At 36.3% G+C, this 16,394-nt stretch overlaps 1 long non-coding RNA gene and 1 pseudogene across 1 annotated transcript; one reads left to right on the top strand and one right to left on the bottom strand.

Annotated features, from left to right (window-relative positions):
* LOC111214469 lies at positions 1 to 15,538 on the bottom strand. Its single transcript, XR_007327197.1, has 7 exons — positions 14,281 to 15,538; positions 13,628 to 13,731; positions 13,368 to 13,551; positions 1,978 to 2,373; positions 1,778 to 1,883; positions 1,402 to 1,654; positions 1 to 1,288 (listed from the first exon to the last, which is right to left on the bottom strand). It is a non-coding gene; the product is annotated as an uncharacterized LOC111214469 (long non-coding RNA).
* On the top strand, positions 9,758 to 13,186 carry LOC106348834 (annotated as a pseudogene).
* Positions 15,539 to 16,394: the final 856 nt, after the last annotated feature.

Below are 16,394 nucleotides of genomic sequence, written 5' to 3'. Positions count from 1 at the left end.
TTTTTTTTTGGAATCTGAATTTAATCAAGCATTAATGACTTACCACAAACATAATCCGAAAGTTATTTTTGAAATCCGAAAACCATATAGTATAATGTAATGACCAGTGGTATTTGTTTGTAACTATTCTAGTTGAGAAAGGGTTTTTAAAAAAAGTTGGTGAGAGTGCATGTGGTGATGACACCTAGGAAATGGCACTCATGTAATAAACACATGAGGCCAAGGTTTATTTTTATCAATGCTCCTCCTTTAATAAGAAAGGGATATATATATATCTAGTTTTTCTTGAGAACATAAATAATCAAACATTTTATAATAAGGAAGAACAAAATATATTCTATTTTGGCACAACAAAATATATTGTCGATAGATATAAACACACCAAGACACAAGCACTAAATGCTATTATAAATTCAATCCTCAGACCAGAGATTATTAGAACATGATTATTAGTGAGTTTTTAGGGTGGGATTTTTAGCGTCTCTTAACTTTTAACTAAAAAAATTAAGAACCAGTTTTTAAATATCTTATTTAAAAACCGGTTCTTAGTTTTTTTAGTTAAAAGTTAAGAGACGGATTGTTATATGTTTCATGTTGATCTTTGTTTGAACCGAGACTGTCGATAAACTAGTAAAAAGAAAGGACGAGTTCTCGTCGGTGGATCAAAACAAAGACGTGTTTTATTAGATCAATGAGTCGAAATAGTGTTACAAAAGGGGAAGAAAGCAAAGGAAATAGTCCGGCGAAGGCTAGTTCGTCGGACCGTACAAGTCGGCGAAATGTAAGATATAAAACCATAAGTCTAGCCGAAAGTAAGTGTAGTGATTTGCGGATCCCCTTCCTTGTTGCCTTTCCTCCTTCTTTTATAGACAAATGCTTGTTGACCTAATACGCTCTGTTTCGATGGGCCTCCTCGAGTAGTTGGGCCGAGGTGTCGGGCCGCTGAGTCAAGTCGTCGAGCCGATGACATTCAGTCAGTCGTCTCAGCGACCAAAAGTAGTCTAAAGCCGAGCCGATCGCCGGCTTGCAAGTCGACGAGCCGACTCTCTTTGTTGTAATCATGTACCTGGATAATTGTCTTGTGGGCCTTTTGAGAGGGCTAGGCCCATACCCAACAATCTTTTAAAATCTTCTTCACACACATTAATATATAAATATGTCTCTAAACATTAGTCATATTAAACCGCATTTACGAGTAAAACTGGTATTCCTTTGCTTGAATAACGATCGTCCTTAGCTCTCCAATAGGCGACAAGACCATTAAGAAAATACCAAACGCGATACATACCTGAAATAAACAACACACCACATTTAATTATTTTGTTCTTTCAGAAAATGGTTTCACAAAATGCAACCATTAATTGCAAACGCCACAAAAAAACTGATGACAACGTTACTTACCCAGTTGGCCCACCAAGACAAGCCGTACTTCCTAGGTTTGTAGATGGCTAGCCAAATTATGCAAGGTAGCTGAAAACAATAGTGGTATTTAAATTAGAGTAAGTTTCTATTATTAGTAACTAATTCAAAATGGAGAAAAAGTTTAGAGATCACAATCTTATGAAGTATGTCGTAGGAGCAAACGCGAATCCACCAAAGAACGCCAAAAGGCCACCAAAGATCGGGAACGTCATACCAAGAAACATAGTTGCAGCTACATAAATAGGTTTACGGATCAAGGTAACACCATTATGTATAGTCTTAATAAAAACCAATATATACCTACAAGTTACAACTATGTATATAATAAAAAGTAAATTTCAGTTGATTTTCTTACCAACATAGAAACTACGAACACAGAACCGGAGAATCGTGGTTGGTCTAAAATTAAGCTTTTTAACCAATAAAGTTTCCATCATTTCGAAAACCGGCATTGCATATATCTGCAACAAAAAAAAATTGGTTTACATTACGTCAAATTTGTTTATTCAACCAAAAGAAGAGATATGAGAAGAAATCCGGTTTATATTATACGACCTGGTAACTACCGATAACATGGATCACGACAAAGATGTTAGCGGTCGCGATTAACCAAGCTGGCTTTTTAAGTGATATATGAGAATATTATCTTCAACACTGTTCCCAAAATTGTAGTATCCGACGAGAGCCACCGGAAAATAACAAAGTGCAACAATGATGTAAGCAACGATGACTCCTTTCCACATTGGGCCTTTTGATGGTTTCTAAGGAGTCGAAGGGATCGTTGCTTGGATCTCAAGGACCACATTTTGGCCTGCGTAAGCGAATGCCACATCACCTAAACCGCTGAAGAAGTTGAAAACCATACCGACTGTTGATTTTTCTTTGTAACCATATTCAACATCTTCGCGAACGCCTTTACTCATCGAAGCTGCCCATGCGATTGTTGAGTAGCTATAAATCAAAGGAATAATGTTTAGAACCGGTTAGTAATACTACATCCGGTTTTAAAGAAAATGTACAAACCAAATTTCCAGTGTTCAATCCTAGATGAGACTACATCAAACCAGAACAAACCGAAATATATTTCAGTTTGAATATGTACGCCCAAATTAACCCCAAATCCATTGTCTAAACCACAATAATTGCAATCAGATTATGGTAAATATAAGAGAAATTCTCTAGGATAGTCATTTTTAAGTTTTTGTCACAAAAATAGCATTCAATAGAGAAAATAACCAAAATAAGTTTAATTAAATGGTAAAAATGTATTTTTACCCTAGAGTTAACTAATCTAAGATTTAGAGTTAAGGAGTGGGGTTTTGGGGATATGGTTTCGAAATTAAAAAAATAAAAAATAAATATTAATTTTTTAAAAATAAAAAAGGACTATTTTGGTCAATTTTTTGTTGCTATTTTTGTGACAGAAACTTAAAAAAAAAAACTATCCGAGAGAATTGTCCTAAGTCGACGGAGATTTAATTTTGAAAAATCGAAAACTAAAGTAACTCGTTTGCATTAAAACCAATTTTTCAAGTTATACTTTTCCATACCGCATAACCAAAGCATAAACCTAGTATCATGAACCGGTTACTGTAATTACCTTAGAGGCATAACCGAGGCGGCGAGAGAAACGCCAGACATGGAATTGAAATTGGGGAGATGAGAGAGGACGAAGTGAACAAAAGCAAAGATCATGATGAAGTATGTTACGGATTGAACTCGTCTTCTTATCAACTTGATTACGGCTTAGTTATCGATCGTTTGACTTTGCGATGAAAATAGATTGCACAGAGAAGTTTGTTTGCCCAGTTCGCTTGCGCTACATCTGGGGGGGGGGGGGGGGGGGGCTCTTGCTCCCTAATCCACTAAGCTTGAGATCACCGAACTTATCTTCTGTTCGATGATCAAGTAAGAGTTACAAGCTTATACAAGATTCTATCAACTATAACCTTGAATCTTGTTGTTTCAGGATGCAACTGGATCTCGCAATGAAGAATGCTTGGAATCTGAATCTTCGAAGAACACCTTCTGTATCTTCAACAGTCGAGAGAGATTTCACCGGAGAAGACGATCTTTTCTACTCTGCTTCAACTTCTACAGAACAACTCTCACAGAGCTGAATGAGCTGATGATATATCTCGTAACTGACAGAACGACACCGTCTCCATTTAGACTTAGTCCAGATGGGCTTAGCTCAAATCATCGGCCCAATAGTCTTGGATCGGTTTGTATATTAAGGCCCACAAATCTCCACCTTGTATAAACCGACACAACTCTCTTTCAGTCAGCTGCTTGAAACTCTAGCGAAGCTCTGTCGAAATGTCTTCACCTCTCTATTCTCCAGAAGCTCTGTCTTCTCTCTAACACTTCGATTAGCTCAACCTCTGAACCCAAAACCTCGAGATCAGTCCACCCTGAAAGTAACTTTATCCTCTGTCAATTTCAACGTTAGTTTTTGAAATTGCTGAGTCAACTAACCCGTCGTTCTCGACTCAAAACTATCACCGCTTCTGCTTCTGACCTTTCCAGATGCCGAAGACTTCAATCCTCATAGTTAAGGTAAAATAATCCCTCTTTCTTTTCCTGATTCAATTTTTCCGTAGATTAATCCAAACCTCCTTGATTAATCCATGTTTCCTGGTCTTCGCTGTTAGATAACGAATCAACAACTCCTCAGCGACGATCACAAAGACGTTAGCTTCACCTACGGACCTTGACCGACACCAGAGCCTTCTCTAATGTCTTCCCAGGTACGCTCTTTGTTAGGATATCGGCTAGATTTAGGCTAGTGTGTACTTTCACCACTGAAACACTTCCATCTCCAATAACATCCCTGATGAAATTAAATTTCTTGTGGATGTGTTTTGTTCTTTCATAATATCCGCCGTTCTTAGCTAGGAATATAGCCGATTGTGAGTCGCAATTTGTCTTTACTGCTCCTTGATCGTAGCTTAGATCTTCACACACTCCCTTAAGCAACAACGCTTCTCTAGCTCCTTCTATCAACGACATGTATTCTGATTCAGTAGTCGATAAGGCCACAATAGGTTGGAGACCAAATCTCCAACTGATAGTGTTGCCGCCTACTTGAAACAGATACCCTGTAACTGACCTGCTTCTATCTCGATCAGATGCAAAATCTGCATCGCAGTAACCCTCCACCTTGAACTCTGTGTTCTTAGTATACCACAGCCTGTAGTCAGTAGTTCCTCTTACAAACCTCAAAATCCATTTCACAGCTTCCCAGTGCTCCCTTCCTGGATTTCCCATGAATCTACTAACAACTCCAACAGCATGAGCGATATCAGGACGTGTTCCTACCATAGCGTACACCAGACTGCCAACAGCGCTTACGTAAGGAATATCGATCATGAACTTTGCCTCTGTCTTTGTTTCCTCTTCATCTAAACTCTTCAATCTGAACTGAGAACCCATAGGAGTTGTTACAGCTTTGCAATCTGTCATGTTAAAGGTTGAGAGTACCTGTTCAAGGTATTTTCCCTGAGACAACTTCAGAGAACCAGTTCTTCTGTCTCTGACTATATCCATTCCTAAAATTCTCGTAGCAGCTCCAAGATCCTTCATCTCAAACTCACTACTCAATCTCGCTTTCAATTCCTTGATCACTCCCATATCTTTAGAAACCACCAGCATATCGTCAACATATAACAGTAGATAGACTCTCGAAGACATTTCTACTCCACTGATGTAAACAGATTGATCATAAGGACTCCTTCTGAATCCCTGTTCCTTCATGAACCCATCAAATCTTTTATTCCACTGTCTTGGTGATTGCTTAATCCCGTACAAAGACTTTTTTAACAGACAAACCAAGTCTTCCTTTCCTTTAGTAACATATCCTTCAGGTTGATCCATATAGATCTCCTCATCTAGAGTCCCATTCAAGAAGGCTGTTTTAACATCTAATTGCTCTAGATGGAACTCTTCATTAACCACCAGCGATAGGATGAGCCTGATAGAAACATGCTTTACAACTGGAGCAAACACCTCGTTATAATCGATTCCTTCCACTTGTGAGTAACCTTTAGCAACCAATCTGCCTTTGTAACAAGGATCTTCAACTCCTGGAATTCCCGGTTTCTTCTTTAAGACCCACTTACAACCTATAACCCTCTTCTTAATAGGTATTTCAACCAATGTCCAAGTCTTGTTTCTGTCAAGAGAATCCATTTCCTCGTCACTAGCTGCTGTCCATAGCTTCCTCTCTTTAGACCTCATAGCTTCCTGATAGGACTTAGGTTCATTTATATCAATATCATTAGCCGCAAATAAGGCATAAGCTACTACATCAAAGTCATCATATTTGGATGGTAGCTTCGTCTCTCTGCGAACCCTGTCCCTCGCTAATATGTAGTGATCCAGATCCTGCTCAGTTTCAGCTCCCTGACCAGATGACTCCACCTCCGAATCAGACTCTGCTCCACCTGAAACTGAACTCTCTGTCTGTGTTGAATTTCCTCTCGAGGTAGAAGCTTCTGAGTCATGTAAACCTTTACATGGTCCTTTAATCAGGTATGGACTAAACGTGACATGCTTCTTCCTCTCTACTTCAACAGTTTTCCCTTTATATATCTTAGCTAGACAATCCTGCTCCTTTTGAGAGTCATTTCTCTCCTGAGAATCTTTGTAGACTTCTTCCTCATGAAAAATAACATTTCTGCTAATCGTACATTTCTCTTCTTCGAGTAGCCAAACCCTGAAACCCTTTGTTCTTTGGGGATACCCAACAAAGAAACCCTTAGTTGCTCTAGAACTGGTCTTTGCCCCAAATTTGTGAACATAAGCCGCTGAACCAAACCTTCTTAGATGCTTAAACCCTGGCTTAGTCCCAGACCACAATTCCTCTGGCAGTTTGTAATCAATGGCCGAACTAGGTGATCTGTTGATTAAGTAAACCGCAGTGGAAGCTGCTTCTGCCCATAATCTTTCTTCCATACCGCTCTCGGCCAACATACACCTAACCCTTTCCATGATAGTACGATTCATTCTCTCTGAAACCCCGTTCTGTTGTGGAGTGTAAGCACACGTCCGATGCCTCTTGACCCCTGTAGCCTTACAGAGCTCATCAAACTTATGATTACAGTATTCCAAACCATTGTCTGTTCTCAAATACTTCAACTTCTTCCCAGTCTCAGTCTCGACTTCTACTTTCCACTCCTTGAATTTATCAAAGGCCTCATCTTTAGTCTTTAGAAAGTAGATCCAAAAATTCCTTGAATAGTCGTCAATAAAGGTAATGAAGTATTGTTTCTCTGCCAAGCTTGGAACCACCGTAGGAGCTCCCCAGAGATCCGAGTGTACGTAATCCAGAGTTCCCTTTGACGTGTGTTTACCTTTCTTAAAACTCTGTTTGTGAGCCTTTTCCAATACACAATCTTCGCAAAACCCTAACGTGTTAACGTCCTTAGCTTCTAGATATCCTTCCTTAACAAGTAAGTCAAGCCCTTTCTGACTTAAATGTCCCAACCTGGAGTGCCACTTTCTGGTCACATTGACTGTTGAGGCTGCTGAGTGAATCTCTCCCTTTAGTACTGTTCCTTCGAAGTAATACAAACCATCTGCATACTTTCCAGTTAGAACTTCATTTCCATTTTTGAAGAACTTCACTCTGTATCCTTCTCCCTCATAAGTACAACCAGCTTTCTCCAAACAACCAAATGATATTAAGTTTCTGCCAATTGTAGGCATAAACTTAACATCAGTGAGAATCACAATCGAGCCATCTCTCGCTTTTATACGAACCTTCCCAACTCCTTCTATTTCACTGAACGTGTTATTCCCCATCAGCACCTTTCCTCCACTTGTTTCCTTAAGATCAAACAAAACCTCCTTGTTTGGGGTGATATGAAAGCTTGCCCCAGAGTCCAAAACCCATTCGTCTCTGGTATCCTGAACACTCGCAGTGAGTATTAGAGGTTCCCTTTTTAAAACTTTTGCTGACGCAACGTTCACTGAGTTCGAGTTTGAACCTTTTCTATTTCCCTTATCTGGACACTCTCTTTTCCAATGGCCTTCTTTGCCACAACTGAAACAGCCTTTATTACCCTTGCTGGTCTTGGACTTTGCGTAGTCTTTACCTTTAGACTTCGACCTTCCTCGTGAAAAGTTACTTCTCCTATCCGATCTTCCCCGATCTCCTACATACAGACCTTCTGCATCAGATTTGGATTTTCCTAAGACACCTTTCTCCCTTAGCTCAGTTTCCTTCGAGTATGCTGCAGAGACAACATCACTGACCGTGAGAGTGTCCTTACCACTCCCATACTTCAAGGTGTGCACCAGTTGTTCATACTTAGGAGGTAAACCAGTAAGAATCTGAATAACCTGGTCTTCGTCAGAAATCTTTATTTCTAAACTCTCTAGGTCATTTACCAGCTTCAAGAACCCGTCCAGATTCTGCTCAATGGACTTTTGCTCATCCATCCTGTAGCTTGCGAATCTCTGTTTTAGGTAGATCCTATTTGGAAGAGATTTAGTTTGATAATCTCTTTCCAACGCCTTCCATATCCCAAGAGCTGAGGTCTCTTTCATAACTTTCCTTATGATCTGATCACTTAGACTCATTTGAATCAAGCTTCGAACCCTCTTGTCCTTCATAGCTCCCTTAGGATCAACCTTAGCCTCAGTGCTTGGTTCAATCTTCTCTCCATCGCCTTCTGTTACTGTTACTTCCTCTAGTACACAATCTAGATCCAGAATCTCAAGAGCACACAACATTTTGTGCTTCCATATACCAAAGTCACCAGATCCATCAAACTTCTCAACTTCGAACTGGCCTTTTGTTGGTTCCATACTCATGTTGCGGATTGATCAGATCCGGAACAAACACATACACCAACAACCACTTCAAGAGTCAAGCTACAACTTCTACACTTCAAAGAGTCAGATAAGTTTCGAACCTTATGCTGATCTTCCTTCCTCGTAGATCCGGAGTCTTGACTTGTTGAGAGAAAACTTGAATCTTGATAAGTATCACGGGTAATAGCTTTAACCTTGTGCTCTGATACCACTTGTTACGGATTGAACTTGTCTTCTTATCAACTTGACTACGGCTTAGTTATCGATCGTTTGACTTTGCGATGAAAATAGATTGCACAGAGAAGTTTGTTTGCCCAGTTCGCTTGCGCTACATCTGGGGGGAGGCTCTTGCTCCCTAATCCACTAAGCTTGAGATCACCGAACTTATCTTCTGTTCGATGATCAAGTAAGAGTTACAAGCTTATACAAGATTCTATCAACTATAACCTTGAATCTTGTTGTTTCAGGATGCAACTGGATCTCGCAATGAAGAATGCTTGGAATCTGAATCTTCGAAGAACACCTTCTGTATCTTCAACAGTCGAGAGAGATTTCACCAGAGAAGACGATCTTTTCTACTCTGCTTCAACTTCTACAGAACAACTCTCACAGAGCTGAATGAGCTGAAGATATATCTCGTAACTGACAGAACGACATCGTCTCCATTTAGACTTAGTCCAGATGGGCTTAGCTCAAATCATCGGCCCAATAGTCTTGGATCGGTTTGTACATTAAGGCCCACAAAGTAAGTAAGCTTGATGGGTTTGCAATCCTCACAAACAAGCTCATGAAACTTCTTTAGAGATTTGCCTCCAGTGACCATATAAACGATACAAACGCCTATTTCCACGATCAACTGTTGCGGTAGACTATGTAAAGACCAAGCTTTTCTCCAAACGCGTGTTGTCCGAGTTCATGGTAACGATCAAAACGCTTTCCCGGAACCATTCGTGCATTTCAACCAGTTGCCATAACGTGTATAGTGTTATTACCCACGAGAGAACCAATACTGCAACTCCCGGTCCCTTGGAAAACCCAATTAAAACCGGTTTAATTTTTTGATGGATCCGGTTTAGATTAGTAGCCAGTATGATTGAAATTTTTACCAGCCGAGCTGAGACATGCCGTAAGGGAGGCCGAGAACTCCTGCACTGACCATGGCGGTGACATTGTGAAAAGCAGAGTACCACCACTTAGCATTTCTTGATGAAGTAATTGGTAACCAATCTTCGATTTCCTTTTGTCTTGCCAATTTCTCATCATCCTGTTTTGGTTCAAAAATATAGAAACGGGAGATAATTTGAAGGTATAAGGGGTGGATTTTTGGAAGATCTGTTTGTCCTTTTAGACGGCGGTTTAGTTTGGTACGAGTTCCCTAGACCTTGGAAAAAGCCAGAAACTGAGCCTACGTGAGCACTAAGTACATATTCAATTTTTTTTTGGACCCACAAATTTTCTTTGAGTCAATATCCTAACCGAGACCTGACCTAATACCCAAGTACCTGATTTTTTGTGTGTATATTAGGTATATTCGAGTATTTTAGATATGTTTTTGGTATTGCGAATACTTTTTAAGTTTTGCGTTCAGGTTTTCGATTTTAGTTTCGGGTTTTGAGTAAAATTGTACCAAAAAATATATATATAGGGTATTTGGAATTTTTTTTGGGTATTTTTTGGTTCCTCAGATCAGATTTCAGATAAAATTTTGGATCTTTTCGGTATTTCAAAATTTTGGGTACTTGTTTGGGTTTTTGGGTATGTGTTTCAGTATTTTTTTTTTTTGGGTTTTCAGGTACTTCGAGTATTTTTTTTGGTTCCTCAATACCCAAATTAATTCGGACCTGTTATGTACCTAAAAAATACATGTATTTTACAGGTATTTGAATTATAGATTCGAACCGATAAGGACCTGAAAAGAACCAATCCAAACCTAAACCAAAAAATTAAATACCTAGTTATGTCCAAATATTTAGGACCCAAAATGAACCCGACCTGCTGTCTGAGATCAGACTTACACTCTCTGATTGTATTTTTTTTTTGACCTCACACTCTGATTGTATTTTGTATGCATTTTATAAGAGTTGCATTTTTTGAGTTGATTATCTTTAAGATGTATTTGAAATATTTTTGGCTAATTTAATAGTATAAATTTGTAAGGTTTTAATAGTTTTAAAACTTATTTTAAATAACAAATTTTATGATAAATACTTTGTATAAAAAATAATTTAAAATAAAATATATAATTTTTAACAGATGGTTTACTTTATTAAATTTGATTTTGTATATTTGGAAATATATAATGTATGATGACATGGTATAGTATGATGTATGATATATGTTAATTTTTAAATGAGTTATGAAATCTGTTAAAGTTGATAAAGTTATTGAATTTAAATAGCATAACCGTATATCATTTTTTGTTTAAAATATTTTGTAACAATGTTACTATATCTAGGTTTTTAAAATAGGATAAAAGTATAAGAATATTTAATTTTTGAGTTGTTTCAAATTTAGATACTTTTCGAAATAAGATATATTCTTAGCAAATATATGAATTAGCTTTCTTCATAATTTAAAACAGAAGTATAGAAAGGATGGCGTGTGTTGTTACATAGTTGGTGGATCAAACGATTTATATAATTTATTTATATTGGGTGAAATGAATCATTTATTAATTATGAGACTAATGAGACATGTTTAGAGAATAATATAATAAAGTATATGTGGTACATTATTTTTGTGTAGCAAAGTATGGTCATCTAATAAAGGAAAGCATATATGTCGTATAACTTTGTTCTTGTACAAAATAATGTGGTCTAATGTATTATTAAATGTTTGTTAGAGAAATTTTTGGTTACTTATTGTTAATTAAATATTATGGTAAGACCAAAAATATTGTTAGTTAAGGAAAAGGTCCAAACAACTTTTTAAATTAGATTTATTAAAACTCTTTCCCTTTTAATAGTATTGATTATACAGAAGGAAAAAGAAATAACATTTCTCAAAAAAGAAAGAAAAAGAAATAACATGGTATACATAAACCTTGGAAATTATGGGACGAAAAAATATCGAAGCTTTTAAATTGTCAGAAGTCCATAAGCCTACATCAATATCTTGACTTTAAATCTAGTTTTTAATTTCCTCTACATCTATCTATAAGCACCACAAGTAATTTATTTTTTCGATATTTTCTTAAGAGAAGAAAAAATCTAAAAAAACTGTTTAAAAATTAAAAGACAAACGAAGGAAAATCTTTGAGAAAAAACGACAAAAATCTCGGAAAGAAAAGAAAATATTATTAAAAAAAGATCATCGAGCGAGGCTAAAAACAACAAAATGATAATTGTTTATCATTTTTGTAAGGGTTTGTTGTTTATCCTTCTCTATAAAGGGTTTGTTGTTTGTCGTTTGAATAAGTAGACTTCATTTCATCTTTAGTGTATTTCCTGAGAATATATAATTGAAAAGTCCAGTTTGGTTAAACTAAAATTCAACAAACTCAAAATTCAACATCCTTAGCAAAAAAAGCTCCTTATGAACATATTATGCTAAATATATAAAGCTCCTTATGAACAATATATACACTGATACATGTATTATATGCACTTAATAAGTTTGAATATTATGAGAGAGTAAAAAAGTTGAAGTTTTTGTTTGACTTCACAAACTACCTGTGGAGATGGGCACAAGATTTGTGAGCTGGAATCTGGTCCTATATAAACCAGCTAAAAATATAATCTTAAAAATCAGTACTAAGTTTGAGAAAGTAGCAGAGCTTTGTAACGTGTGTTGGTTCGAGATTCGCGGCAAGATTAGTGTTAAAATGCTGTCTAAGGGGACGCATTACTCTGTCTACTTAGTGTTCAAGAGAGCAAGTAGTAGATCATACGGTTTCGACCACACGCCGATTGAAACTGAAGTTGGGTTTACGGGGAAGGAGGTTAGGAAGACGTTTGTGTTTCTCGAACCGAGCGATACGGATCCGCGCAGCGGTTATGGTTACTCTGGGTTTCGTTAGCAGCTGTGTCTAGAGCGTTCAGGACGAGGCGTCCGTGGATGAGGTTTCCGAGGGAAGAAGTTGAAGGAGAGAGAGAGAGAGTGGTGGGAACGTGGAGGAGCCTAAGGAGAGAAGTGATAAGTGGAGTGAAGTGAAGCTTGGGAGTTTTTACATTGACGATGGAGGTTGTGATGATGGCGATGAGGTTGAGGTAGCTATTATGGAGACTCGGATGGGACAGTGGAAGAGTGGTCTGGTTTTCCAGGGGATTGAGATAAGGCCTGTGAAAGAAGAAGAAGTAACTAAATGATCAAATTCAGATAATTTCGAGCATGATTAACCCTATTACCTCATTTGGGTTTCTTAATGATTTTTTAATAATAAATGTTAGTTAAGAATTTTATTTAAGAAACACCTAGTTTCTATGCTCCAATGGTAGTTTCTTAAACAAAGGTTCTTAAAAAAAAATTAAACATCTATACTATTAAAAGGGAATCACTCCTAAAAAATCTACTTAGACAAGATTGTTGGACCATTTCATTAGACTTAACTATTTATTTGGTCTTAATTTATATTTCTCTAACTATAAAAATACTTTACATAATTTAAATGAATTCATTTATTATTTTCTTATAATCTATTATATAATTGCTCTAACAATAAATCCATATGAATATATGATAGATTATTCAAATGTGATCATTACCACATATAATTCTATTAATAATATAAACTTTTAATGGTTTAGTTCCGTTTAATAGGTATATAATTTGTATTTTAAAATTTTAAGTACTCATTTGGTCCTTACTTTGGTTTCTATTTTTTATATGCTCGATTATTTATGAAATTCAGCTTAATTTTGAGTTTTTTTCTCAGTTTGGTACGATTCAATGCACTCGGGTAAATGTACTCAAACCTATACATTATCTCTTATATAAGAAGAATTTATTTAATTTCAAAAATAAACCCGCGCTTTCTAAGCGCGGGTCAAAATCTAGTTGTTTTGTTAAAATACACACACTTTTTCATACACACACACATTTTACAAATTGAAAACACACACACGTTTGATCCAATTTTGAGCACCACTATTTTTGTCAATGTTGAAATGTTTTCATTTTTTTGTTACCTGGAGGATAAGCCTGCTTGTGTGCTTGGTAACCAAGAGAAGTATCCACATGTACCGATGTTGTCTTGCCAGCGATAGAATCACACTCATCACATTTGGTTTCATTACTATTGTGACGGGTAGAAGCGCAATGACGGCTATAGGGAACATGTACAACATTAAGCTCATCGAATTCAACTTTTCTCTGCAAGAGACATGTTAAAAACTCCAAAACTCATTAGTCTGCTGTGTTCTGTATCATTGAGTAATGATCTTCTTACCCCTCGGAAGAAAGTAAAATGCCTTGAAGAACATATTTAAAAGCTCTTGCTGCAGTTGCACTAATGCACATAATGAATCCAAACCAGTAGAAACCTGGCTCACCCTGTTACACAGATCATTAATCATTCACATGAAAATGTTGATTGTAAAAAGGGTGATAGTTACAAGAAGAAAGTCTGAAACTTTAGATAAGACAAGACTCGAATAACGCAGCCAAGTAAAAAAAGGATGAAGCTTTATATAACACATGACTCGTAATTGTGTTTCCAGTGTAACTCGACTTGTATACTAAACATAACCACATTCGTCCAAAAGACAATGAACAAAGAAATAAGCTTTTTAGGCTTCAGACACACAAACATTCATCTCAAATATTAAAACCAAACAATGGATGGATCAGACATGTAATCAATCTACAGAGACAGAACAAATATCATCAACTGTGAGCTCAAAAGACATTTAAGAGTGTCAATCCCTTCATCAACAGAAACGGAATCATAGTTTTTGATGGGTTCCAATTAAAGTAGGAATCGTTACCATCTTGAAACAGAGAGAATCACACAGAAACACACAAACAAGAAACTAGATCTCGATCAAACAAGAAAGAGCATTGGTCAAGGATCCTGAGGAAAGGGAGTGAAGAAGAAGATACCTGGTTTCTGGGGCTTTCCCCGCCGCTCTCCAGAACAGAACCGCCGCAGCCATCTCCGATTTTGATCGATCGAAATGACGAGATTCCGAAGAAGAAGAAGATTGAAAGTTGACAGGTGGAACAAAAACCCTATTAGTAATCGATCCCCAAAGTCCCAAATTAAGGATCGGTAACTTTCCTTTTAATTAGTTTTGATTTAATTAAATCAGTTTTTTTGATTAAAAACCCATTAAGGATCAGCGATAATCATGGTCTAACTGTGTTCTTTAAAGTATGAACAGAGTTTAAAGCTTGTGTACTACTACTACAGCTTCATGACTAAAGTTTATTTAACAAGTTTGAGTTTTTTGATATGAAAAGCAAAGAAGTTATGATGAAAAAAAAAAAAAAAATCAGTACCAATTAAATATTTCTCATCAGTCATTCATCTACTAAACTGAAATATTTTTTTATGCATTTTGTTTCACATCGGATTCCTAGTTTCGTTTACTTAAATAGGGCTGGCTCAAAAGAAAAGGGAGTTGTGTAGAAATTAGCTGTTATACTTTAATCAGTGAAGTTCTATAATAGGTATATATCTAGTAGAGTTTTAGTATATATGTCAAATATTATATTATAAGCTACTTATGTTTTTCCTTTATAAGTTATCTTTTATTGACTGAGAATAAAGTGGGAGAAGAATGCCGTTCACTTTGTTCACACCTCGATTAAGGCGTCTTAATTATTGTCCTTGATAAAAAAAAACCATTGTGTATATAATATCTAGGGCGGACAAATTATCTGTTAAATTTGAACCGATTCGTTATTCATTTCAATTTGATCCAAAAAATCCGGATAACCGTAATGCTTCGAATCAAAGCCAATATAAAAGATGATATCCGTAAAAATGAAGCAAATCACAAATATCATTTTCTTGGAAAGCCGGATACCAGATCCAATCCTATCCATATATTTAAAAATATGTAATGTAATTGTATATACAAACTACTATATCTATACATATTTTATGATATAATTTGTTTTTTTTTTATTTTAAGTTATTTTTTCAAATTTTTATTTAGGGTTATTGCATATCCAATTTAATTTTTATGTTGAATCAAATATTAACATATGGATTTTTATTAAGCTTGTTAATATTAAGCTTTGTTTTAAAATTTCGGTTAAAAAAATTAGTTTGTTAGTATGATATTATTATTTTCAGTTTAAATCTACGTTACATGGAAACATAAGCGGATACGCAGAAGCAGAATCGTATGGATGCGTGGAAGTGAGCTTTTTAAAAAAATTAGGAAGCGATTCGTGTTGGAAGCGTATATAAATAAATATATATATATATTTATTTATTTATTCTAAACGCACATAAAATAAAATTCTGCTTCTTCCTTCGCTCTAATATAAGACTCTGCACAAGGAAACACAAAAAATTCTCTGCACTAGCTTATTTAATAACATAAGAATTTGACTTAGTTTCACAATCCAAATTCAGTTTTGCTTCAGTCACTACCTCTGTTCGAAAACGCGGGCGCTTAGCCGATTAGTCGGCCGACTAGGCGCTCGGCGGAACCAAACCGCCACGATTTTACCCAATTCGATTCAACTAATCGTTAAACAGATTAATCAGTAAAATAACCGATTAATCGCTTAAAAATCAGATTTTAACCGATTTAAAACCGCATAATAATTGGACTTTGTTGACGAATTTTAGGCCTTATAATGTAAGCCCATATGTCTGAGCATCGACTAGAATATGTCCATGTATTTATTAGGGATTTCAACACCTCTCTTCCTTATTGTTAACCAATGTGGGACAAGTTTAAGTGTTTCTTAAGTTTTTTTTTTTCAAAATCGCAGATGTAAATAAAAGGATGGTAAAGAGACACTGCTAGAGCATCAAACACTCTACCTCCTAGGGTTACATAATCGTCACAAGCCGCTGGACTACGATGCTTCTACACCCACCTATCACATATATTTGTATATAAGCATGTATTAAAACTATTATTATCATGTCTATTCCATAAATATATTATAAATATATTAAATCGTATTAAAATCTAGGCCCCGATTAATCCCCGCTTAATCCCTGATTTTTTGGTAACTCGCTAGGTCCGGTG

This window comes from Brassica napus, chromosome A3 (genome assembly GCF_020379485.1).
Source record: "Brassica napus cultivar Da-Ae chromosome A3, Da-Ae, whole genome shotgun sequence".
Classification (NCBI taxonomy): Eukaryota; Viridiplantae; Streptophyta; class Magnoliopsida; order Brassicales; family Brassicaceae; genus Brassica; species Brassica napus.
The sequence above is the reverse complement of the archived record's forward strand: the minus strand, read 5'-3'. Positions and strand labels throughout refer to the sequence as shown.